Below are 24,185 nucleotides of genomic sequence, written 5' to 3' on the forward strand. Positions count from 1 at the left end.
AAATGAAGCAATTGCCAGTCTTGGCAAACTCAGCTCAATGCATCTTGAGTGTAAATCACACATCCCTACATACAGCTGGAGCAACTGATGTCTGCTGGGAATTAAGGTTGGTTAGCTAGCAGCTGATTTCAATGGGAGCGAGGTGAGGCTGCTCAGCACTTTACAGGAATGGGCCTAGATGGGTATTCATGAGTCATGGATCCAGCTCACTCCCACTTGTGAATAATGGGATGATCCCTGATTTATGCCAATAAAAGCCTGTTGCCACACCACACCCTTATGTGTTCTGAAGATACACAAGTGTGTAGAATCACAATTCTGTGTGCAACTCCCATCCCATAGCACCTGAAATGCTACTGTCTGGGATGGAAGGTGGCAACCAACCAACTAGCATGCCACACAACAGCGGAGAAAGAAAATAAAGCCACGTGGCTCAGCAGCAGACTAAGCGTGAAGGCAGTTTGAGTTGCTCTCTGAGTCTGAGTGCTGTCAGTTCTTAGACCCTGCCAGAAGACGTATGATGATTGTCAGAGTAAGCATACTGCACATTGCGTGTGGGGGTTCCTGCAGCATAAGGCAGGAGAAAGATTAGGTTTATACAGGGCTCCCATATGGGGGGAAAGGGGTACACTTTACTAGGGCCTGGGGGGCCTGGTCCAGGCTGCAACTCCCATGGGTATGTGTGTGTGGGAGGGGGTCTGTATTACAAGTTTGTACTGGGCCTGAAAAAATAATGCTTGGGCCCTGGGTTTATATCGGGGAATGCTCCTTTTACCGCCTGTATTCTATGTGTGTCCTGGTCTATGGCCAATGTGCTAATGTTTCCTTCTAGAGCAGGGGTCCCCAAACTTTCCATTGCCAGGGCCACATCACTCAGCCTTGCTCTTATGGTGGGCTGGAGCAGATCCTCCTGGCCAGGGTGCTGGGCCTACCTCACATGGGAAAGGGACAGGCTGGGAGGGGGGATCGGCTGCTGTGCGGTGTTGCTTGGGGCTGAGAACGAGAACAGCTCCCCTGGCCAGGGCACTGGCCCCATGTCATGTGGGAGAGGGGCGTGGCTGAGCCAGGGGAAGAAGTGGGGCTGGGAGGGGGAAATGAAGACTAGGCACGCCACTTGTGAAAGGTTGTCGACCCCTGCATTGTGTTATGAAAGGCTGCACGTAATTGTAACTCATCAGGCCGATCAAAATATGTCGGCGGGCCATAGTTTGGGGACCCCTGTTCTAGAGGATTAAAATTGTAGAAGAATGTTTGCCTTCTTCTGTTGAAATGCTGGGAGGGGCCTTCTGAATGAATAGCCTTGGCCAGCTTAGCTGGGAATGCAATTTCATGTCCAAGTATGAGGGGAGGAGAGGGTACTGCACTTTTTCATATGGCCTGTTCTCTGAAGTATTACTGTAAATGTAGCAAAACACTGACACGAAAGCAGCAGTGCTGTTTGTCCAATTTAAGAGAGAATATTCATGACAAAGTTAACTGTAAAGTCTCAGGATCCTTTTTTCTGGGATTATCCCAGCAGTTAGATCCCGTTGCACCAAATAATAAATTCTCCTGCTAACTGTATTGTTACCGACAGGTAAAGGGATCCCCTGATTACCAAACACCACACTGAGAAAACAGTTTCTTAACTATTTACAAGTTTATTTGGGGCCAAGGGGATGTGGGGTTTTACGAGGGTAAAAAGAACGATACATATAACAGAACTATCTAATTTCCATAACAGGGGGGTTTAAGCCAATTAGAAGAAGAACAATAGACACACAGTACACTAAATAATGATTATATGAATTTCAAAATTATAATAAACTTAATACTAATACCTGAAAACTGTAACAAGAGTACTATTTAAAATCTTACCACCACAAGGAACAGAGTCATGACGCCTGACCAATGGGGGACACGAGAAAAGCTTGGGTTCAAAACTCGGACCGGTTACACTCGACTCGACTCTCGCCCAGCAGAGGACTCGGGGGCGGGAAGAGATAGCAGTTCCAGGTGATCAGTCTGGCGGGCCGACAGCTCTTCTGCCAGACCCGCCGAAATACAGCAGTATTATACACTTGGGCTATGCTTTGTTCATGAGAGGTGTGCAATATTCGGAACAGCCGATGGCTGCCCTAGTTCGTGAGAGATGTGCAGTATTCGGAATGGCCGATGGCTGCCCTTGGCTTTTAGCAACATCCCATTGTTTGCTGTTTCAGACGTGCTATCTTAGGTGTGTCAGTAAAGGTCCCGATAAGGTCAGGCCTCGGGTTTACTGTAATTGCCAAGCGGGAGGGGGAAGGGGCGAGCGGGGGCGAGTGCTGGTCACTAGATGTTATACTGTTGCCACATGCCCCCATGGCCGGAACGAGCACCCGCTGACTACAGGATTCCCCGAAGACCCCCCGGGGACGGGAGGGACGGGAGAGGGTGGAGTACACCGAGTCACGAGAAAAAAAAAAAGGGGGGGGGGTTAGATGGCGTCTTCCTGTTCTTTGTGAGGCAAGGGATGATAACGTACTTGTGAACATAAAACAGAATTAAGACGACTACTTAAAACTTTCAATAGACAATGGAACAGACAACATCCTAGAATACAAACTATTATGATACCAAGGATAGAGAGAAACATATACTTAAGCCACTGGAGATTTGGCAACCAGGAGGTTAACCACCCCCATACATCGATTTCGCTATCGGATTGTTTTATATTTTCGGCAATATGGTGGAGGTCCGCTAAATGTTTTTCAGTTAGGGTGCCATGATCGGATAGATTAAAACAACACATTCCTTGGAATTCTTGACAGCCATGATTATGTCTGAGCAACAGGTAATCTATGGCCAGCCGGTTTTGCAGGGTGGCCAGATGTACTTGGTGGAGGTCCTCGGCCATGGCCTCAATGAGGGTGGATGTTAGATTTATGGACTTTGCCAAGGCACATGCCACCTTTGAAAGTTGTATAGACGAGTCCACTGCCAATGCGGGGATGCTGACTAGCGACACAGCCAGGGAGACTGCCTCAGTCTTGGAAAGTAAATTTATAAAGCTGTCGCAATCTGAGTCAAGTGGTTTTAGGGCGCGTTGTCAATGCGAGGAAGAGGGTGAGGTGGGGGGCAGGACGGCCAATGCGGTGGTTACTCTTCCGATTGCACACGGGCCTCCGATGGAATTAGCGGGGTCGTAGGTATAGGCGGTGAGGCCGCAGAATAGGAACCATCCCTTGGGCAAATACAAATGGGTTGTAAAATAACTACTATTTTGTGAGGAGGAACAAGTTAACTTTTGCGAATTGGTGACATTAACACGGTTTTTGGTACAATTAACAAAACTGATACACATATAAGCGGGGGTGATATTTTGTAACTGGAAGGTGATGCAGTTGAGTTTGTCCATTGTGGTTCTGGGTTTGGGGTGGATCCCCACCAGGGGACGTCGTGTACGCTCATAGACCTGTTGATGCCTTTTGACATGGGGAAGTTGTGGATGCTTGAAAAGTTGGTTGGCAGACCAATAAAACATGTGGTTAAGGCTGAGCCCATGGTGTTTCCTCCCATAACGCAGAAGTTGGTGGAGTTTAGAGCCGGGCGAGCCAATTCTACCCACCAATTTTCATGGGAGGGGTGAAGATGGTCTGGTTCACGATTGAGACATTCTGGAACGAGGACTATTAATACCTTAAAAGGAGAAAGAAATGGAGACAGATTATCCCCCCCCCTCCCCCCCCCGGTGGAAGGAAGAGGTTAGGGGGAAAAGGTACGCTTCTAAGAGCGCCGACTTAACCAATTGTGATGTGTTAGGAGGGAGGATGAGTCCCCCTCGGTTTGGACATGGTAGGTATTGGGGTACTTCCCCGGCTGCATAATGGAGCCGGGGACGGGCTTTCGAGTGCCCTCCGCATTGGGTTCCAGTACCCAGACCGTGTCTCCCGCTTGGTATACGGGTTTCCAAGGGTCCCGTGGGAGCGGAGTTAGGTGCAGCCACCGAGAGTATGCCTGATTCATGGAGATTAGAGTCTGGGGGAGATGGTGTTCCCACCCCTTGTAGTCCCCCCCGCCAAGTGTGGATCGAAGGAGGGATTTAAGAGTGCCAATTTTTCGTTCTACTACCCCATTGCTTTCAGGGTGGTACTTGAGGTGGACATGGAGGTTAGCCCCCCCATGAGGTGATGAGCGCTTCAATGACCTTACCAGTGAAGGGGGGCCCCCCATCGGTTTGGACCTCTGGGGGGAGACCCCAGGTAGCCGCCAGAAGGGTAAGGGCCGAGGCCACAGATTTTGCGGTGGACACCTTTAACGGCTGGCACCACACTGGTCATGTTCCCAGATCCATGACCACAATGCCCTTCGGCTGAGACTTGGACCCCGGGAGGGGTCCGATAAGATCGGCTTGCCACGTGGACTCTGGAGCAAAGTGCTCTGCCCTGTAGGCTCCTTGTTCGTGTCGCGGCTGGTTCATGCTGCGGGCCTTGTGGCACTTAAGGCAGGCCTGTGCAGCATGGGTGCACTGTGAGAAGGGGACATTGGAGTGGCGTTGGCCATGGCTGGTGAGGACGCAGTGCATGGCACGGGGGGCGCAGGTGCCCCCATTCGTCGTGCAACCACTGCGTAAAGCAGTCAGTTAGGAGTGCAGGCTTGGCGGGGGCGGCCTGCAGGACCTCGTTTTGTCAGAGGCGTTGGTCTAGCTGTGTATGCAGCGGGTTGGAATCAGGCCGGTGGGAAGGGCAGTGGGTAATGAACCACGGGAGTTTTGTGTGCTCGGCCTCGGTTTTGATCTGATCCCAGACATTTGTATGTGCTGGTGGGGTACCCTCCCCAGTTAGGACAGACAGACAATAAGAGGAATTGACCCCGAGCACCACACAAGATTTGAGGTGGTTTTGTGACAAATGCTGGGCTGCTAAGAGGACCCCGGTAGCCTCTGCTAGCTGTGCTGATGCCCCTGGGGACAGGATTTCCATATTGAAGGTACAGCACTTGGAGCACAACATACCCGCCCTAGGGCACGGAGAGGTGCCCCCATCGGAAATGATCCATGGCGAAAAGGGGCTTTCCTGTGCCAGAGGGGCAGAGGGGGACACTGGCCCTGGCCCTGGAGTGGATTTACACGTCCAACCCTGGAACTCCTCCTGGACCTGGTAGACCAACTTTTCCCAGGTGGGTGCTGTGTCCCCAAATTGAGGGGCGGGCGTGAATGTGAGGCAAGGTATGAGGCCTGCATGGGGGCCTTTTAGAGTGCCAGAAGAGGTTTTTGCCCATAGTCCCGCAGCGACGGCCGCTAGGAGCATTTGCCCCACTGGTCTGTAGTGGTGTTCCGGGCCCTGGAGCTTATGGGACCAGTTGGACACGGCCTGGCCTTGTTGAGAGACAGTGTACCCTATGTGGGATTCCCAAACAAGGATTTCGATTTGCAGGGAGGTGTTGGGGTCCCAGCGTGCTAGGGTTGGGCGAGACTGAAACCAGGTGACAAATTGCTGAAGGGCACTGGCCGCCTCGGGGGGGCCAAAGGTCTGTCCCCTTTCGGCGGGTCACGCACTGCTGCAGAATAGCTAGACTGGGCACTAATGGTGCTGGTATAAACTGTTGATGGTAATTAAGGATGCCCAGAATTTGCTGCACATGCTGTTTGGACGTAGGCGTTTGGTCCATCTAGGCTGAAATGGAGACCAGGACTATATGGCTCATGCTGTCTGTTTGGACTTGAAGTCCCAGGAAGCGATAGGAAGTGGATGGGACTAGAGAGCTTTTTTCCATGTTAACGTCCCACCCATCCTGGGCTAATAGGTCAAGGGTGGCCTGGGTGGCTTGCTGGACCGCATTGGGGTCCGGGCCACAGACTAAAATTTCATCCACATAGTAAATGAGCTGGACCCCTGAAGGTGGGCACAGCTTCTCTAGCGTACGCTTTAGTGTCTCTGTGGCACAAGCGGGGGAGTTTTTGTACCCTTGGGGGCACACTTGCCACCGGTATTGGACCCCTTCATAAGCAAAATTGAGGATCCCCTCTTTATCTACCAGTGGGATTTGGTAAAACATGTCCTTAAGGTCTAGCGTGCAGCCCCACTGATTGGTGCTGTCTAATAGGGCATGCTCAATTTGGGGAATTTCCCACTGGGCTGCAAACGCCAATGATTGTACTTGCAGGTTGGCTTGGCGATAATCTATAACCATGTGGTACTTTCCAAGGGCGTGAGGCCTGGGACCCCCCACGCACCAGACAAGTAAGTACTGGCGTTGGTGCGTTCAACTTTGCCCTGGGCTAGGAGGGAAGCAATTAATTGGCAAATCGCTTGTTGGCCCTCAGGTACTGTAGGAATGGGTTGGAACTTCCAGCGGGTGGTAGAGATTAACTGCAGGCCGTGGGGAGGCGATTGAATCGGGGTTATGGGGAGGACGCTACGGACTTGGTCTCCCAGGTTAAACATCCGAATCTCATCCACCCCAACCAGGTTCTGGTCTCCCAGCAGGGCTTTAAGTGTGGCTAGAGTGTGACCGAAGATTAAATGAGTTTTAACTACCGATCGTTTTTCAATGGAATTTAACCCTTGTATGTACATAGATGTTTTGGTAGGGACATAGGGGATATTATGGGTGATTATGGACACCTGGGCTCCAGTGTCCAGGAGGAATCGAACCGGTTGGCCGGTGGGGGTTTTAAGAGTAGCATCAGGCCGAGTGTCCTTGGTAGAGGCAGGGCCCCCAATTAGGCACTCGGCCGCCTCTAGTTTTTTGGGTCCGAAGATGGCTTGGGACAAGAGTACTGGACCCAACCCGAATTTTCTCCTGAGGTGGGGCCGGAGGTGCCATAATCGGTCCATCCCAATTTTACTGCTAACTGTTTTTGTTCATTATCTGTCATTTTGCGCAGGGCATCTTTATTAATCCCTTGGTTAAGGAGGAACCCGAACATGGCCCTTTCGACTTTGGTGCGTTTGGGGAAATGGGGTTTATCAGGTCTTGGCTTAGTAATGGGGGGTTGGGCGGCCGCCACTTTGGGGGGGTCTTGGGGAGCTGGAAATCCCTGTGAGACCGAGGTGGTTAAGGCTTCCCGAGCGTCCTGGGGCCACTTAATGCGGTCGACAGCTTCATACAATCGACTAATGGGGTGACCTCGGAAAGTGCGCAGCCAGATGAGGGCCCTGGTATCTGTGTAGGAACAGCCCTCAAGAGCCACGTCAATTGCTCCTTCATTAATAGGGATTAGGGTAGGGTCGGTTAGGAGGAGGAATGGTGAGGGTGATGCAGCCTGAACCTGGGTAAGACCGAGAGGGTGGGTGTGTGGGCTCCATACCGTGAGAGATGCCCCGGCGATAGTGTAGATGAGCTGCTGGGATGTTTTAATACTGTTGGCAGGGATATGCATCCCCCGGGCCGACCCGTGAAGGTGAAGGAGCGCTACGGCCGGGGTCGTGAGATTCCAGATTGTATTGGTAATGACCGCGTGACCGGGGAGCCCCCTGGCCCAATTGGCCGTGCAGGCAATAATGGTCGCCTCTGCAGGGTCTAACCAGTCCTGACCATTTTCCAACATTAAGCGCCCAAGCCAAACTAGTGGGGCTTCAAGCGGTCCTCGGCTGGTATCCCGCATGAATTCCTTCATCTCAGGTTTAGTGTGAGTCCTAGACTTGGAGACCTGGGATTGTTGGCCCTGGTCGTCCACCTTAAGGCGGGTGACGGTTACGGGAAGGGCCTCGACAGGGGCCGAGGGATCTGGGTTCAATGATTCTGGTAAGGGGGGGTAGAGGCTTTTAGGTTTGGTCGGACGGGGTGTTAATCCGGGCTCGGGCTCATATGGGGGAGGGACGGGGAGGCCGGTAGTAGAATCGGGCAGGGTAGTGGAGGCGGTGGACATTTGGGACTGAGTACAGGTGACCAATGCCCCCTGGACTACGGTTAACTTGTCCAGGGTTTTGCCAAGTATGTTGTGAAGACAGGCGGCCACCTTTTCAGGTTTATAAGCATCGGGTCTGAGCTTTTTTGTTTTTTTGATTTCCTCTAGGGCCTCAATAAGTTGGACTAAGAGGCTGTGGCTGGGCCCGCCGCGGAAGATGCGGGGGGCTGGGGTCAATTTGGGCGGGCGGCCCCCTGCAGTCTTGAGGACCCGGGTACAATGAGACCATAGTTCTGCGGGATCCGTATCGGTACCCCGGTCTCCCGTGGAGGTACACCTGGGTTGGAGACTGGTGTCACTAGGGGTAGCTCTGAATTGAGGGTGGCATACAGTTAAACATCCCACAGAGTTGGGTGTCAAGGGAACAGTGTAGGATTTACAATGCGTCCCTTCTCCTATGGAACAGACCCATTCAAGGGCTGACGGGGACCCTCTATTTACTAGGAGGTGGTGCTGAAGGTGTTCGAATTGGAGGTCCCTGTTAGTGGCACCCGGATACTGATAGGGGCATTGCGGGTTGATAACCGGGGATCCTGTTCGTGATGCCATGTTACCGACAGGTAAAGGGATCCTCTGATTACCAAACACCACACTGAGAAAACAGTTTCTTAACTATTTACAAGTTCATTTGGGGCCAAGGTGATGTGGGGTTTTACAAGGGTAAAAAGAACAATACATATAACAGAACTATCTAATTTCCTTAACAGGGGGGTTTAAGCCAATTAGAAGAAGAACAATAGTCACACAGTACACTAAATAACGATTATATGAATTTCAAAATTATAATAAACTTAATAATACTAATACCTGAAAACTATAACAAGAGTACTATTTAAAATCTTACCACCACAAGGAACAGGGTCATGACGCCTGACCAATGGGGGACACGAGAAAAGCTCAGGTTCAAAACTCGGACCGGTTACACTCAACTCGACTCTCGCCCAGCAGAGGACTCGGGGGCGGGAAGAGATAGCAGCTCCAGGTGATCAGTCTGGCGGGCCGACAGCTCTTCTGCCAGACCCGCCAAAATGCAGCAGTATTATACACTTGGGCTATGCTTTGTTCATGAGAGGTGTGCAATATTCAGAACAGCCGATGGCTGCCCTAGTTCGTGAGAGATGTGCAGTATTCGGAATGGCCGATGGCTGCCCTTGGCTTTTAGCAACATCCCATTGTTTGCCGTTTCAGACGTGCTATCTTAGGTGTGTCAGTAAAGGTCCCGATAAGGTCAGGCCTTGGGTTTACTGTAATTGCTGAGCGGGAGGGGGAAGGGGCGAGCGGCGGCGAGTGCCGGTCACTAGATGTTATACTGTTGCCACATGTATGTGAGTTAATACATAAAACACAGCACTTCTATCCATCAGTCTTAAAACTAGGAGGAATCTTTGGTTAACTACCAGTCCCCCAATAGTGTATATTACATATCTATACAGATCCAGAGGAAGGATGAGGATTTGGCCCAGTACTGTAGCATCCTTTTAGCGAAATGACCCTGGGACATGCCTTATCACACACAGCTTGTGGTGTTCTGCATTTTTGCCATGTATGAGAAGAGACCTACCTGCCAATGGGAGCGGTACTTCAAGTCATCATGATAAATCGGGGTGTTCTCAAACTTTTTTGCTGGGATCCCCTTTGAAAATATTCCAGGCTGTGATGATCACCCCCAGGCCATGCCACCCTTACCAACATGCCTGGGGGGCTGACAGTCGTGATCCCCCCATAATGACCTCGTGACCCCCTGAGGGGTTACCGCCCCCCCAGTTTGAGAACCCCTGTGATAAATCTAACCTTTGAGAAACTAACTGATTTAAGTGCTTTGCTTTATCTGTATAAAGGTATTTTAAATGTTAAATGGGAGATGATCTAAATAGAAACCAGAGGGTGATGGCAATCTGAGCCATTTCCTTTAGTTTCAGGGGAAGGGGAGTGTATAACCTGAAAAGGCACAATGTGAATGACAATAGAGAGACTTCAACAATAAGATGGTCCTAAAGCTCTGCCTGACAAGTGCAACAAAACAAAAGCCATCTCAGCGACATCTGCTGCCCTTTGGCTGTGTCCAGCATGTTACCAAATGTTCAAATGCCTTTTTTTCCTTCTTCAAAGCTCTGTCCTGTTGTATTTAGTGGGGGAATAAGTGAAAGATGTAGGCAGTTAAGTACCGTGGAAAGGAAAAAAGCAGCTTAGTGAATTAGATAATGCAGCAAACAAATATTGATTAAGCCAAACTGTTCATTGAACGAAGGAAATCATTTTACCTAAGCGGCCCAAGCGTGGGGCATTCTCTCCACCTGAAATAGAAATTTCTCTGCAATCCCTGATAAGTCTCCCATTTATTCCTCCAAGCATTTTGAAACTTTCTCTCATACAAACATGTTAACTATCACACACTTTTGCTCACTCACACACACTCACACACACAATCACAAAAAATTTCACCCACCCTGCCTGGCAGCAAACAGGTGGGAGACAGAATGTGTAGGGCATACAATTGGTTTCCTATTGCTCTGCTGGTAAAGCAGCCTCAGGGCTGACCGTCCAAATCTGCATTTCCATAGAGACTTAGAAAAACAATCCAAGTCCTCCATTCAGCTGTCAGCCATGTCCCAAAACGAAACAATTTCTTCGGGAATCTTTTCCCAATTCTCTCATAAGTGACCATGGAAAGGTAAAGAGACAAGGTGGGTGAGGTGATATATTTTATTTGACTATCTCACCCACCTTGTCTCTCGAATATCCTGTGACTGACATGGCTAAAACTACACTGCCTACATGGAAAAGTAAGACACAAGATCATTGGTACATATTCAGGTGGAAGCTCTCTATAAGGAAGAGAAATCAGGATACAGATCCAGTGGGAAATGTCTAAGGTACTATTCTGATGCCTGATTGTTGCTTTCAGAACAGCCAAATCCCACAGAGACAAAGAGGCATCCACTGTGTTCTTTCCACACTTGATACCAGGGCATTCCGTTCCCACAGTGATCAGTGCAATACAGAAATGTGGATGCTATAAGGTTGCAGGGAGGCAATGTCCAACTTTCCTCTGCGAGTTAGTGCAGCTGGCAAGGTCCTTCAAATACATTTAGTCCTCCCTCCTGCTCTGCTACCTCGCCCTTCCCCAGTTCCCCCTCCCCCAGGCAAGCCAGTGTTAAAAAACAGAGGATTGGAGAAGGAGAGATGTTGAGCTTCTAACCCCTTCCTACTCCTGGGGGGGTCAATACCAGACAGTCAGCACGTGGTGTAATGGTGAAAACTCAGAACTGGAAGTCAGGAGACGTAGGCTCTGTCACTGGCTGAGGTGTGTGACGTTGAGTAAGCCACTTAGGTCAAGATTGTAAAAAGTGACTAGTGATGTTGGGTGCCTCTGTATTTGGGTGTCCAATGTAGGACATCTTAAAGGGGCCTGATCTTCAAAGGGTCGGTGCCCAGTACTTTCTGAAAAGTGGGTCCCTTTGGGGTGGATCAGGTGAGCACCCACAATTTGAGGTATGCATGCCTTGGCCCTATCCTTTCTGTTCCTCGGTGATATGGAGCAATAATACATAGGCCCTTTCTATACCGATTTCCTTTGCACTAGTGTGGCTACATCCATTTAGTCATACTGGTGAGAACCCTGAATGTAGCTGGACTGAACCCATGGAAAACAGGGCTTGCCTGTCAGAGACTTAACCCCCCTGTTTCTCTCAGTAATTTACCAGAGTAAAATCACATTGCTGCTAGTCCCATCTTGCACCAGATCAACCCATCTAGAGTGTGGGGGTTGAAACAGCATAACTACATACATGAAACAAACCTTCAGTCTAGGCAGGGCCTAGTGTATGAGAGCCTCAGGGCAGGGATTGTGTCTGCCTATAGGTTTGTACAGCACCTAGCACAGTGGGTCCCCTATTCTGATTGGCAACACTGGATACAGCTGTAATATTAAATATTCATGATGATCCTGTTTGCTGAACACAGGGCAGTAGGAGGACCTCGTCCATTAATGCATATGAAGCCTTTGAGATTCTGGATGGAAGGTACTATAGAGGCACAAAATATATTAGCATCATGGTGAAAGGGGACCAGGAGGGAAAGCCATTCTGTAGCCTTTAACTGACTTCAGAGACTTGCAGACTAGTCAGTAGAAACCCCGGAGCTAGAAAAATACATTTAATTGATCAAGAAAATAAAATGTAATTAGCCTGTCAGTAGTAGAGAAAATTTTCTCTGTCTGTCTATGCTGGCTTACTGGATTTTTTGTCACTGCTGTATTTAACTGGATCTACTTTGAAGCAAGGGTCTAGAACTAGGGACACTGTAAAAATTAAAATCACTATTAAGCCAAACAGGAAATGACCTTAGATCATAGTCAAACAAAAGATCCAAGTCAAAGATATGATCTCTTAGGTGACATCAAGACAGCAACTCCATGAGAGAGAATGGGGTGAGTTCATCCTTGGTCTATCCTCAGTGAAGTCAATGGAGTTGCACTGGGGTGATATTGACCCACTTCGTCTCCCTGATTTGCTGTAGGGGGCAACAGACATTGTTCCCATTTGGATATAAGACATCCTTCCTTGTGGCAGGATGGTAAGCACTGTGCTCTGTGTGGTTTTAAGGGCGTCTGGCCTTTGTGTCTTATCTCCTCCAATCCGATCCCCGTGCTGGCTGGGGTATGATGACACTCCCTGGAGAAGCTTCACTTTTCAATGTGTTTGACCCACAGACTCTCTCTAAGTGGCTACCTGTCAGTTTCCATTTCAGCCCCACCTTACTGTTTACGGGAGTGCTGACCACTAGCTGACATATTACCTGTATTGATTCTCTAATAGCTGTCAAGGTGGAGAGAAAGACTATTCTAAGACAAGCTCTGAGCTCTTAGCTGAGTGGGATCATAAACGCCCCATTAAAGGTTTCATTCAATAACAATCTTTACTAAAGTAAATGGACATCAGTGTCCTCCTCTTCCAACTGCCTAATGCAAGGGCCATTATAAAATGGGAAGGCAGCACTGAAGTAGACTTATTTCTGCAGTATCAGTTTCAACAACATTTTCAAATGATTCCTTTAATGAAAAGCTGATTTTTTTTTTCAGGGCCATGAACCACCAAGGAAATAAGCAAAACATCCATTCATCTTTTAGAGCTCACCAGTTATCCTTACAGCTGATTTCAGCAACCACATCTGTCAATATGTAATTACAGTTTAGAAATGTAGCATTGGGGAAGAAAGCACGGTAACAGCATTAGCTGCAGTAGTAAATATTTATATTATCGTTGCACCCAAAGACCCCAGTCAGGATTAGTGCCCCATTGTACTGGACACTCCTCAAACACAGAAAAAAGACCATCTCTGCCCCGAGTAGTTTGCATCCTTCTCTAATATGCATCTGCATTAAAAATATGGACAAGATATAGCTTTTACTGGATCAACAGATGTTGGTGAGAGAGACCAGCTTTCAAGCTACACAGAACTTGTGTATCTTACCAACAGAAGTTGGTTCAGTAAAAAATATTACCTCACCCACTTTGGTTTTCTTATAGCAGAAGAAGGGAGGAGACCTTGCAAAGAGCAGGTTGCGAGCTCAGGAAAGCTCAGTAGGATCCTTTTTGGAAGGATTAGGGGAATATCAGCGATTGAGGGGAAAGGAGTCTGGCATGTGAATAAAGATTTTTTTTTCAAAGTGAAACTGAGCAACACACTATCAAAAAGATGACTAATTGTCATCCTCAGAAAGCTGGATTCTGAGATTATACTCGGGATAGAAAGATTCTGCCTGCACTTCACATTTTTAAGTTCCTTTTGTATTTCTATATGTCAGCATCTTATTCCTATGCATTTCACATATGTGGTTAACTTTATTTTAATTCTTTCAGGTATTGGTTTACGTTCATGTTAGGAAGGGTCTTGGTGCTAGTTAAAGCAAGTAATTCACAATGGATATTTATTCAAGAGTTCTAGCTGATCCTTTTTTGTTTTTGTAACTGTAAGGAGCAAGCAGTGGGCCTTGAGTGACAAAAAAAAGAACTGCTTTTAAGGCTTTGATTGATTCAATCAAGGAGGAGCAGTTTTGGCTGGAATGTAATTATGATTAAAAGGTTCTTTGGGAGGGTTAAGGAAAAAAGTTTCTCTGATGGATGAGGAAGCATTGTTTAATTTTTGAAGTGAATTTAGAATGTAGGGGATAACTAAAATAACTGTTAAAATGTTTTAAGTCTCCTCAAACCATCTGTGCATTTGATCAATGGCACTTTAGTTTAATTATGTCTGTTGAGTGGATGGATTACACCCTTGTTTTCTCATTAAAAGAACAATAAGAAAATAAAAAGTGTTATAAAGATTTTTTAAACGTTACCTGATTTCTTTCTTTTGAATCTGAAAATCTAGCCCAATCTTTTGGAAGCAAGATAATTTTGTTCATTTAGTACAAGTTGAAAATTTTCATTTCTGAAGTTGTAGCAAAACGTGTTGGATTTAAGACAGAAAATGTTAGATTTGTAGTTTTGTAATATGATTTTTCTACAAAAAATCAAGTGTACCTGTACTCAGCTGTATAATACTAAGATTACACTAGATACCAATATATAGGCAGCCCCAAAGTTATACCGAGAGTGTTAAAATCAAAGTGAAATAATTCAAAGTAAGACCTTCCGATTTGCTTCTATTTTAATTCACAATGTACGAATATGTTGTATTACTAATCACTTAATATGTGTTACATTAAGTTGGTGTTTTCCATATACACTTGCCACTCCTAGCAGAGTATAAATGAAGGTATGATTTACCTCTTGTGATCTAACCAGTACATATATTTTTTGAAAATATCTCTCTCGGAAGAGATACATAATCTCTTGGAAGATTCAGAGGTGGTCCTGTGGAAAACCAGGCAATGTTGACTGACTATTACAGAAAATAGATACTAGAACTAATAATTATATTCATACCGGATGTTACTTCTGTCCTTGATGGCTTTAATGCTGTAAAAGTTAACGAGTGTAACAGAGATCACCACCATTGTGGTTTCTTTTCAAGGGATGCTGTGGCTTTAAAACCAGGTATTCAGCGCCTTCAGTTTATTTGCAAGCACAACTTGAAAGGACGTTGAGCAGATGACTTTACAACAATGGCAGATGGTTGGCACTCTTCTTGTGGGGCTGCTGATTCTGATTATGTTCCCTCTAGATCCCCGTGGAGTAGTGCTCAGTCGCCAGTCATCGACTCACCCCGCCCAACCTTCAGTTTTGAATTGGCATAAATTATTTTGTGCCTTTTTCTTGATCTTTGTTGTGTTTCTGAATATAGGATGATGTCTATTTAAGTGACAGTAAATGTCTCTGAAGAAACTTCCCTGGCAGCAGATCTTGTGGACAGAATAACTGTCTTCTCATACTGAAGCCTCATGAATGGTATCTGCATAATTCTACTATATTAACATTGACTGCTGGGAGTCTTTCTAATACTTCTTTTCAGAGATTTTTGCGAGGGGTGCAGAGGGGGAGAGAGAATCAGTTGTTATAAAATTGCAGGTCAAAAGTGAGTGTTTACAGTCATTAAAAACTAATCAGAACTTTAATCTGCAGGTATTTCATTGGTGGTGTAATTTCAAGACTATTCAGCTTTAACACTGTTGGGCTTCCCTGAAAGAGTTAAGGCACAATTGGCAGCACAAAACAACCATTAACAAGGACAGACAAACATCCCCTGATGCTCTTTAAACTTTATATATGTAAAGTCTGAAAAGAGATCTGGTGGAATAGCTGTTCCCCTTCACTTGTATTCAGTCAGGTCTCTTCCCCAGCTAGCAATTCAGCAGGATCCATAAGCACGGTATGGTGCCTATATACATATCAATTCCCAGAGGCCTTTAAAAAAAACCTCTTAACCTGCTATTGTAACAATTTTAATGTGAAACTGCCATCCCCATTCCTCCCACCTTTTGCCTTGCTCTGTAGAGCTGTGAAATTAGCCAAACCTACTGCAGTGAACTTTACCTGTGAAGCCAAATCCTTTCCTTCTATCACATCTTCCAGTTTCTTCAGTTTCACTGTGTGTGTAGAACCTAAATAGCGATTAAAATACATGGCTAAATTAGCACATGGAGTTGGCTGGAAAATAGGAAAAAATTGTCAAAATACTTTCAATTTTTTCCCCATTTGAAAAAATTTTGAAATTTGAAAAATTTGAGTTGGCTCAATTAAGGACAGAGGGTTAAACATGCATTTTAATAATAGGTATCACCTTAAGGAGAGTGCTGTTCATAATAATTTATTTCATGAGTTGGGACTATCTTATTTCATCCTGCATATAATTCTATCTATTTATCATATTTTCCTCAGGGTCCCTAGATAGTTTAGCATGAGTAACAATTTTTTACCAAAAGGATAGCTTAAAACAGATTTCTCTTTCTGTATTTCCCACAAGCTCTGGAAATAGATTACATTGCAGTGTTGCCAACTCTGATTTTGTCTTGAATCTCATAATAATTATTGTTTTTCTTAAAGCCCCAGCACCTGGAGTCAAGAGGGTATGTGATGATTTCAGCCTTCATTCTTAAAGAAAAAGTAAGTTTCTAGCCCTCCTGGCTGTAGAGAAAGCTTCAAAATGTGACCTCAGTACACTCTAAAGGCTGAAAAAAATCTCACAATTTTAAAGCAAATCTCATGATTTTTGGTGAGCCTGACTTATGATTTTTGAACGTTTGGGGTTGGCAAAACTGCATTGGCCATCTATGTACGAATGAAAGCCATTAGAGGAATTACTGCCTTTAAAAAAAATCTAGAACAGCACAAGAGGTTTTTGAAGGGGATCTTGAGGAATACAGTTTTCTACAGAGAAGGAATTGTGAAATGCTAACATGAGAGACAAACTGGTTTTTCTTTGCTCACCTGTTTTCTGTATAAATGAAATTAGTGCATTTTTCTGACAGTTTTCAGGTCTGTAGCATGCATTTTGCAACTGGGAGTGTTGATTAGCATGGACTGCTTTCTCTGTTGTCTAGGTATCTTGTCACTCTTGGGCTATCGTATTATTGTCAACATTTCTAGGAGGTAAATTGTTATTACATAGAAGTTAACAACCCCAAATATCAGTAAAATATCTGTTAAAATAAGAAAATGCTGACTTTCTGCACTGGTGTTTGAGAGCAGGTGAATAGCTATAGCTCGAGTAATCAGTATGAATGGGATCTGGGTTTGTAGGGATAGTCTTCATGCAGGAACAGAAGGCTAATAATCAAGCTCCCATAGGGCCCTATAGAGTAATGAGAGCTTGTAAATGGCAAAGCCAGAGAAGTGATAGCAAAACTCTGGTGGAAGACTTGTCCAGTTGATTGATGGGAGAGGGTGAGGTGGTAAAATCTGGCTTATCAATAAATGTCACTCAGAATTAACAAAGCTGATAGGAACGTAGCCCGAAGGAAGATTAATTTATCTATGAGTTAGTTTCCTCCACTCCTTCTCAGGGTTTATTATTGCCTGCACTAATAAGGCCTTGGGTCTTTTCCTGATAGATGCCTGGAATGAGAGGCAGTAGATTTAAAGATAATCATGACAATGACTGTGATAATGGCCTGCTCCTTAGCCTAAAGCTGATGATGGGGTTGTGTGAAAGCAGCTTGGCCCAGGCTCACCACTTTCCTCCCTTCCTGCTGTGAGATTATCTCCACCCTCAGGAGTTTAACTTCTTGTGAGGGTCAAGCCTCCTTGACCTGCCCCATTCTGGTAAAATAATGGACGTGTAAAGAAAGGTATTTAAAAGATCTCTATTGGCTTCTGTACAATGGACTCCTTAAAACACGATGGCCCTGACTCTCTAGACTGGCTGAGCTGTGCTCAAGCCACATTTGTGGCTCTCCAGTCATGCAGTGGCAGGACCAGGTCTAATCCCTGGTGCAGGATATATCAGTTGGAGCCCACCTGCTCTATTTCATGCTAGCTTCCAACTGTCTCCAGGGGCTGTTCCTGTGGCCAGGCTCAGCTGGATGAAGGGATACTCTGGCCATATCCCCTATGCTGGTGATTGAAAAAGAGTGGTCTGGTAGCTACCTTTGTGGCCTTACATTGAAGGTTTCTTCTGCTCAGGGAGAGTCCTCTCAAGGTTATTTAAATGGGATTATGGCAGTTCTGCACCACCAGACAGCCAGAGATTACTGGGGCAATATAAACAGCTATATGTTGATACCCTGCTGTGAGATTACTTTAGTTAAATGATTTTCCCACAGACACATTGAGACAATGACAAAGCCAGGAATAAAATCCAGGGCTTCTGATTTTCTGTCTTAGGCCATGTTAGCTGGGCTACACTGTTCCTCCCAGTGCATGATGATAAAAAGGAGGCAACTAAGAGACTAGCAATGTCACCATATTATGAAGTAGAGTAATTTTGTGCTAAATCAAGGTGGAATATGTAAACAGTTCAGTGCTGAATCCTTTACAATCTTTGCACACAATTTCCTCTTGGTGGGAGATGGGCTTCAACCCAGACTGAGGGATAAAACGTGAACTTTGTGGAGGTTTGGCTTCTTAGCCTGTGTCAGGATCTGAATTCCACTATGGGACCCCGTTTCTTTATCTTTGTTACTTGGACTTCCCTGAGAGCAGGAATAGGCTCATAATCTGTGTCACATGGTTTTGCTAATGGATATATTGGGTTTTAGACTGATATGAAGAGAATTCAGTGCTTGGCCACGGAAGTCTGCCTAGACTAGAGTTGCTGTCTATATAGCACCACTCCATCCATGACACTGATCCAGTCACAGCTCTATGGGCAGAGTGGGAGCTAATGTTCCAGGCAGGATCTCTACTGTTAGGGTCCTGCAGGACTCTGACCAGGGTCTGTGGTTCAGAGTTGTAGAACACATCTCCAGGCCTCTCACCATAGCAATGTAACCTAGAATGCCTCCCCAGAGCTCCCCTGCGATCTCAGTGACCATAGGAGGTAGGAGGAGCAGCTGTTCAGAGAAGGCCATGGCTGGGCTGTCTACGCTGGTTCTGCAGTGCAGTGATTATGACTCCCATCCAGGGAAGATCCTTTCAGGCATATGCACCGAGTGCTGTGCTCAGACAGACAGCGAGGACCCCAAGTGCCTCAGTGGTATATGTCATGCTGGGCCTGACTCTGGCTGTATAATATAGGGCTACACCTTACTCCTACTGAACTCAATGATCCATTGATTTTAGTAGCAGCAAGATCAGACCTAGAGACATTCCATCTGAAACAGGTCCCGGTGAAGCAATGAGATTGTACCTTTTCCAGTTGGGACATGTCAGTCCTCCTGTAGATGCTTCCTCATCCTTTTTATTCAGCACTTTCTGGTTTTTCAAAGGCAGTTTTTGCACATACAATCCAATGGTTTCGCTCCGGCTGTCTCCGTGCGTTGCACATGCAAAACAGTCACGCCATTTCAATCTTCCTACAGTGAAAAGGATTTTGCCGGGATAGGGCATCTTTACATTGTAGTTGGGGCTCCAGCACATGTTGCACCTTGGCCTTCCGTATCCAGCTTTACTCACTTCAACAGATATGCTGGCTGCTGACAGGCTCCTCAGTGCACACACCTTATATGGCTGAAGCTCCCTTTCTATAGACTTTCTGCCTCTCAGAACCTAAGACCTCAGTTCTGTCAGCTAGAAAACTGGAAGCGAATCAAGCTGAAACCTTTCTTTATTTTAAATAGTGCAAGAATTGGCCGAACTTGGTGGATATTTAAAACCTCCAAGATTATAATTAGCACATATAATGGAATGTACGTAACGGAAGAGTCAGTTTCGCAAAAGAAAGATGTAGGTCCATTCTGCTTGATTAAAGTACCATCATAAGCTTGCTGTGCCTTACACCAATTAAATTGTTTAAGGTTTGCTCTTTTTTACTTGTCAGTTCTTAGAGAAAAAGGGGCAGCATTTATGTTTAAACATGGTGGCTAGTTCTCTGAAAACATCCACTCAGTGTGCAGCAGCCGTCAAAAAAGCAACTGAAGGTTGGAAATTATTAGGAAAGGGATAGTTAGTAAGACAGAAAATATCATATTGCCTCTTTAAAAATCCATGGTATGCCCACATCTTGAATACTGTGTGCAGATCTGGTCACTCCATCTCAAAAAAGATATATTGGAATTGGAAAAGGTACAGAAAAAGGCAACTGAAATGATTAGGGGTATGGAAAAGCTTCTATATGAGGAAAGATTAATAAGACTGGGGCTTTTCAGCTTGAGAAAGAGTCAATTAAGTGGGGATATGATATAGGTCTATAAAATCATGACTGGTGTAGAGAAAGTATACAAGAAAGTGTTATTTACGCCTTTTCATAACACAAAAACTAGGGGTCACCATATGAAATTAATAGACAGCAGTTTTAAAACTAACAAAAGGAAGTATTTCATCACACAATGCACAGTCAACCTGTGGAACTCCTTGCCAGAGGATGAAGGCCAAGACTATAATGGGGTTCAAAAAAGGACTAGATAAGTTCATGGAGGATAGGTCCATCAATGGCTATTAACCAAGATAGGCAGGGATTGCTGTTTGTTAGAGGTTGGGAATGGCTAATGTTCTATTCATTCCCTCCGAAGCACCTTGCACTGTCAGAAGACAGGATACTGGGCTAGATGGACCATTGGTCTGACCCAGTATGACCATTTTTATATTATGTTCTTATTCGTGACTGGTAACAGCTCTTGTTTCCTGAGGAACATGCGCTAACTGCTGCTCTCCCTATACTGATGTATCAAGTGGAAAAGCATTTAAGGTTTGGTCTACACCAGTGGTTCTCAACCAGGCTCTGACACTATTCTACCAATGTGTGTGTGTGTGTGTGTGTGTGTGTGTGTAAGCGGAAGTGAAGAGACTGAAAACAATAAGTTAAATTAAAAATGGAGTGCCATGATTCATTATCTTTTTTCTGGCTTTTGTTGGATTTGTACAATATTTGCAATACTTTGTGTTTTAAATTTTTTTTTTTTTGATTTACAAACCCTAACTTGGAAGAATATAATAGAATTATATGCATATAATCACACAGCCAAAGTGGACATGCATGTAGATTCATATGTATTTAAGCTTTTTATGTAAATTTATTAACTTATCTGCCTGATTAAATATGCATTTTGATATGTTTTGATAAATGTGCGTGTTTGTGTATATATACACACACAAAATACACACATAATATTGTTACATGTTAATTTATCCAAATTTTTGCACAGAACACATTTTTACTGCCAACTGAAACCCCTGTAAAAAATAAAGGGATTCTAATAAAAATACCATGACTGACCCTCATTAGAATGTTATGTCTGACACCATTATACACAGCGATCAGTTAGTTAGCGGGCTGGTTTTGTGTGACTGGGCTGCCAATCCTGTGTATTTTAGTCAAAGGCTAAACTGCTTTTTGACCAGTCCTGCCAGTCCTGATCACCTTTGATTGACCATTCCTGCTCCTATAATTATTCATGTGAGCAAGGTGAGAAGGTTCTGGCTCATACATATGTACAGCATTGTTTGCGGGAAGTGCAGTCTTCTCCACACTGCCCCAAGCAATGTATCTGCACTCTGACTTGGAAGTACCACATTCAGGGAGGAGAGGGCATTCAGTCTCCATAATCATTCAGATTTTGGCTTCTCCATAACCAAGGATCCCATTTGGGTGGGTTTTGTGAAGTGGACACCTGTCTACCTATTACATTGTTGAAGAGTCTGGAAGAAGTCCATTTCAAGTGTTGTAGTTCTTGTACAAATATCAGATTATCTAATTGATTTCCCAGAGGATTTCACAGAACTATTTACTTCCAATCCCTGTCCACATATATACATATTTAGAGCGAGATCCTGCAAATGGATCAGAGGGGGGGTGGGTGGACCCTGGGGCCTTCACAGAGCTCCACTCATTTCCCATGGGCTCACCGTGAATTGCAGGATCAGCACCTTAGTGCTAACAAAACAATTTACCCTGCTTTTCACGATAAATTGCATTGCTCCAGTGCTTCCAAATGCAGAAGCCGCTCACTTCTTTCCCTCCTCCTGCCATGGCATATTTTTCTTTATGAACACGTTCAACTTGGGTGAATTCTTTCTTCTTAGAGGATCATTTGATTAATTATTTCTGCCTGGTAAAGGAAGTCCCAATTGAATGAAAGTGCAGTCTTTGAATGGCGATCCAGGGAATCCAACTGGAGCCTTCCCTGGGCCTAAGTGACTTCAGTTTTTGCCTCAGCTGTAAAGTTTTAAGACTATCTATGTCCTTGGCTACTTTTCATCAATAACTTGGTACAAGTCTCCTATTGCAGTTTCCTGCAATGTGTATAAGCAAAAAAAAAAAAAAAAAGACGAAGAAAAATAAGATTTGCTCTTCCCCATACTGAAGGCTGCTTACTAGAAATTGATTTCTTGATTTTTTAATGCCTTTTAGCATAAATGCCCCATTACATTTCAGATTTCAAAAAGTAACAACATATATGATTGACATCTACAAGTATGTCTCTGTGCTGCACACATGCTGTTTTCAGTGATTCTATTGAACATACCTCATTTTAAGATGTGTGACCTTGAGTTGTCATTGTTTTAGTAAACTCAGCCTGGTTAGGAAGCTTCCATTAATGTCCCAGAATTAATGCTACAGCCGATTCACCTCAGGGGACCGGGGATAAGGGAGTTGTACTATCCTCTGGACACTGAAATCCATTTGTTAAAATATATGCTAAGTGCAATGGATCATAACATGAAGTTGTCTAATTTCTTTTTGGGGTGATATCATCTAAACCAGATCTAGCTATCTTGATATATTTATTTTCATATCTCTTCACTTTTCAGTTCTATGGATTTTTTTAAAATGACATTTTTGAATACTTGAAGAAATGAACAAAGGGAAACATGAAGTAATAAAAGGAAAAAGCAAAACAAAACAAAATAAAAAACAAGATGAAAAAGCAAAACTGCTGTCCAGAAAGCAAGTCAGAAAACATCAGTTGCAGTGCAGATTATTATATCTTGCAGTTGAGTGAATGTTGACATTTGCAGACAATTTCTCTCTCTCAGCTGTCTTATTTATTCTTCAGTTTTCCTTCTCTAGGTGCATCTAAGAAGAAAAAGATCTAAATATGCACAAGCTACTATGAAGCATGAGTGGAGTTCTTTGTATTGTCCTTTTAAAGATATAAATGCTTTGGTACTTAAGTAATCAGCCTCATTTAATGTTGATTTTTTTATGCTGGAGGATCATGTGGGTGTCTTTCAGCATCTCATTGTAGTCTCATACAACATAAAGAATTTCAGTGGAAACTATTTAAGTACCATAACATTGAATCAAATATGGTTTAAAAGTTTCTGATAAAAGAACTAAAACTTCTTGGCCAAATGTACTGCTCTAATGGAACTTCATTGTTAATGGTAGAAAATATTTATATTATGACCGTGCCCAAAGGCATAGGGCCCCATGGTGTTGGTCACTGTACAAACACAGACAGGAGAGAATACCTGCCCTGCAAGGGTTTACGATCTAAAGACACACACACAGATGAAGAGAAACGGGTAGGGAATGGCATAAAGCAAATGAGTCTGGTGAAGAATTGATCCAGCTTTGTTAGTTACATAAATTGTATGTTGTCTTTTTTAAAGAGGAGCTAGAGGTGGGGGGGAAGGGATCAGGAAGAGGAAGAAGAGAGGAAGCAGAGTAAGCACAGCTTGTCACTTGCCTACCATGATCATGAGGCTGGGTTTTGTAGGCACCATAGAACATGTGGAGAAGGTAGGGCTGATGGGTGAAACAGAGGCTGGACGGCAGGAGGAATGGGGAGATGGAGACAGTGTCAGAAGGAGTGGAAGAGAGGGAGAAGAAGAGAAAAGAGACAGGGTAGAGAAGAGCTGTGGAGGAAACCAAGGGAGAGCTACTGGAGAAAATGGCTCAGTGGGAACAATCGAAGAGAAATAATAAGAAAACTAATGCAGGTTAAGTCCAGGCTATCCAAAATTCCTGACAGAGGCATACAATGCAAATTTTTAGTAAGACGTGTTTGAAGCTATTGAGACACAAATATTTGCTAGTGCAGATCTTTAGAAAATGCAAAGATTATGTGGTTAATAAGGATTTTTGAGACTGCAGATTGGTTTTTAAATCTGTAGCAGCATAGGCCTGGACAAGATTCTGGGAGGAGATTTACAGAGAAATGCATGGTGGCTGAGCAGAGAAGCTTTAGAGATGATAATATTTTAATTCTAATAAAGTGTCTTGTTCATTGTTGAAAAACATGGCTGATTTTTTACCAGTGGCTTGACAGGATGACTGTGATAAAATCTTGGCAAGATCAGTCCAGCTTACAGTCCTTTTATTCCAAACACAC

General features: G+C 44.7%; 1 long non-coding RNA gene across 1 annotated transcript in view; it reads left to right on the forward strand.

Moving 5' to 3' along the window:
• The first annotated feature begins 384 nt into the window (after window positions 1-384).
• LOC137156821 (uncharacterized) overlaps window positions 385-24,185 on the forward strand; it is a 42,487-nt gene continuing 18,686 nt past the window's right edge. The window contains exon 1 of the long non-coding RNA XR_010920914.1: window positions 385-532. This is a non-coding gene — a long non-coding RNA (uncharacterized lncRNA). The remainder of the gene's footprint in view (window positions 533-24,185) is intronic.

This window comes from Emydura macquarii, unplaced genomic scaffold, assembly GCF_026122565.2.
Source record: "Emydura macquarii macquarii isolate MOO-44397 ecotype Brisbane River unplaced genomic scaffold, CSIRO-AGI_Emac_v2 contig_1477, whole genome shotgun sequence".
In the NCBI taxonomy this organism is placed as follows: Eukaryota; Metazoa; Chordata; order Testudines; family Chelidae; genus Emydura; species Emydura macquarii.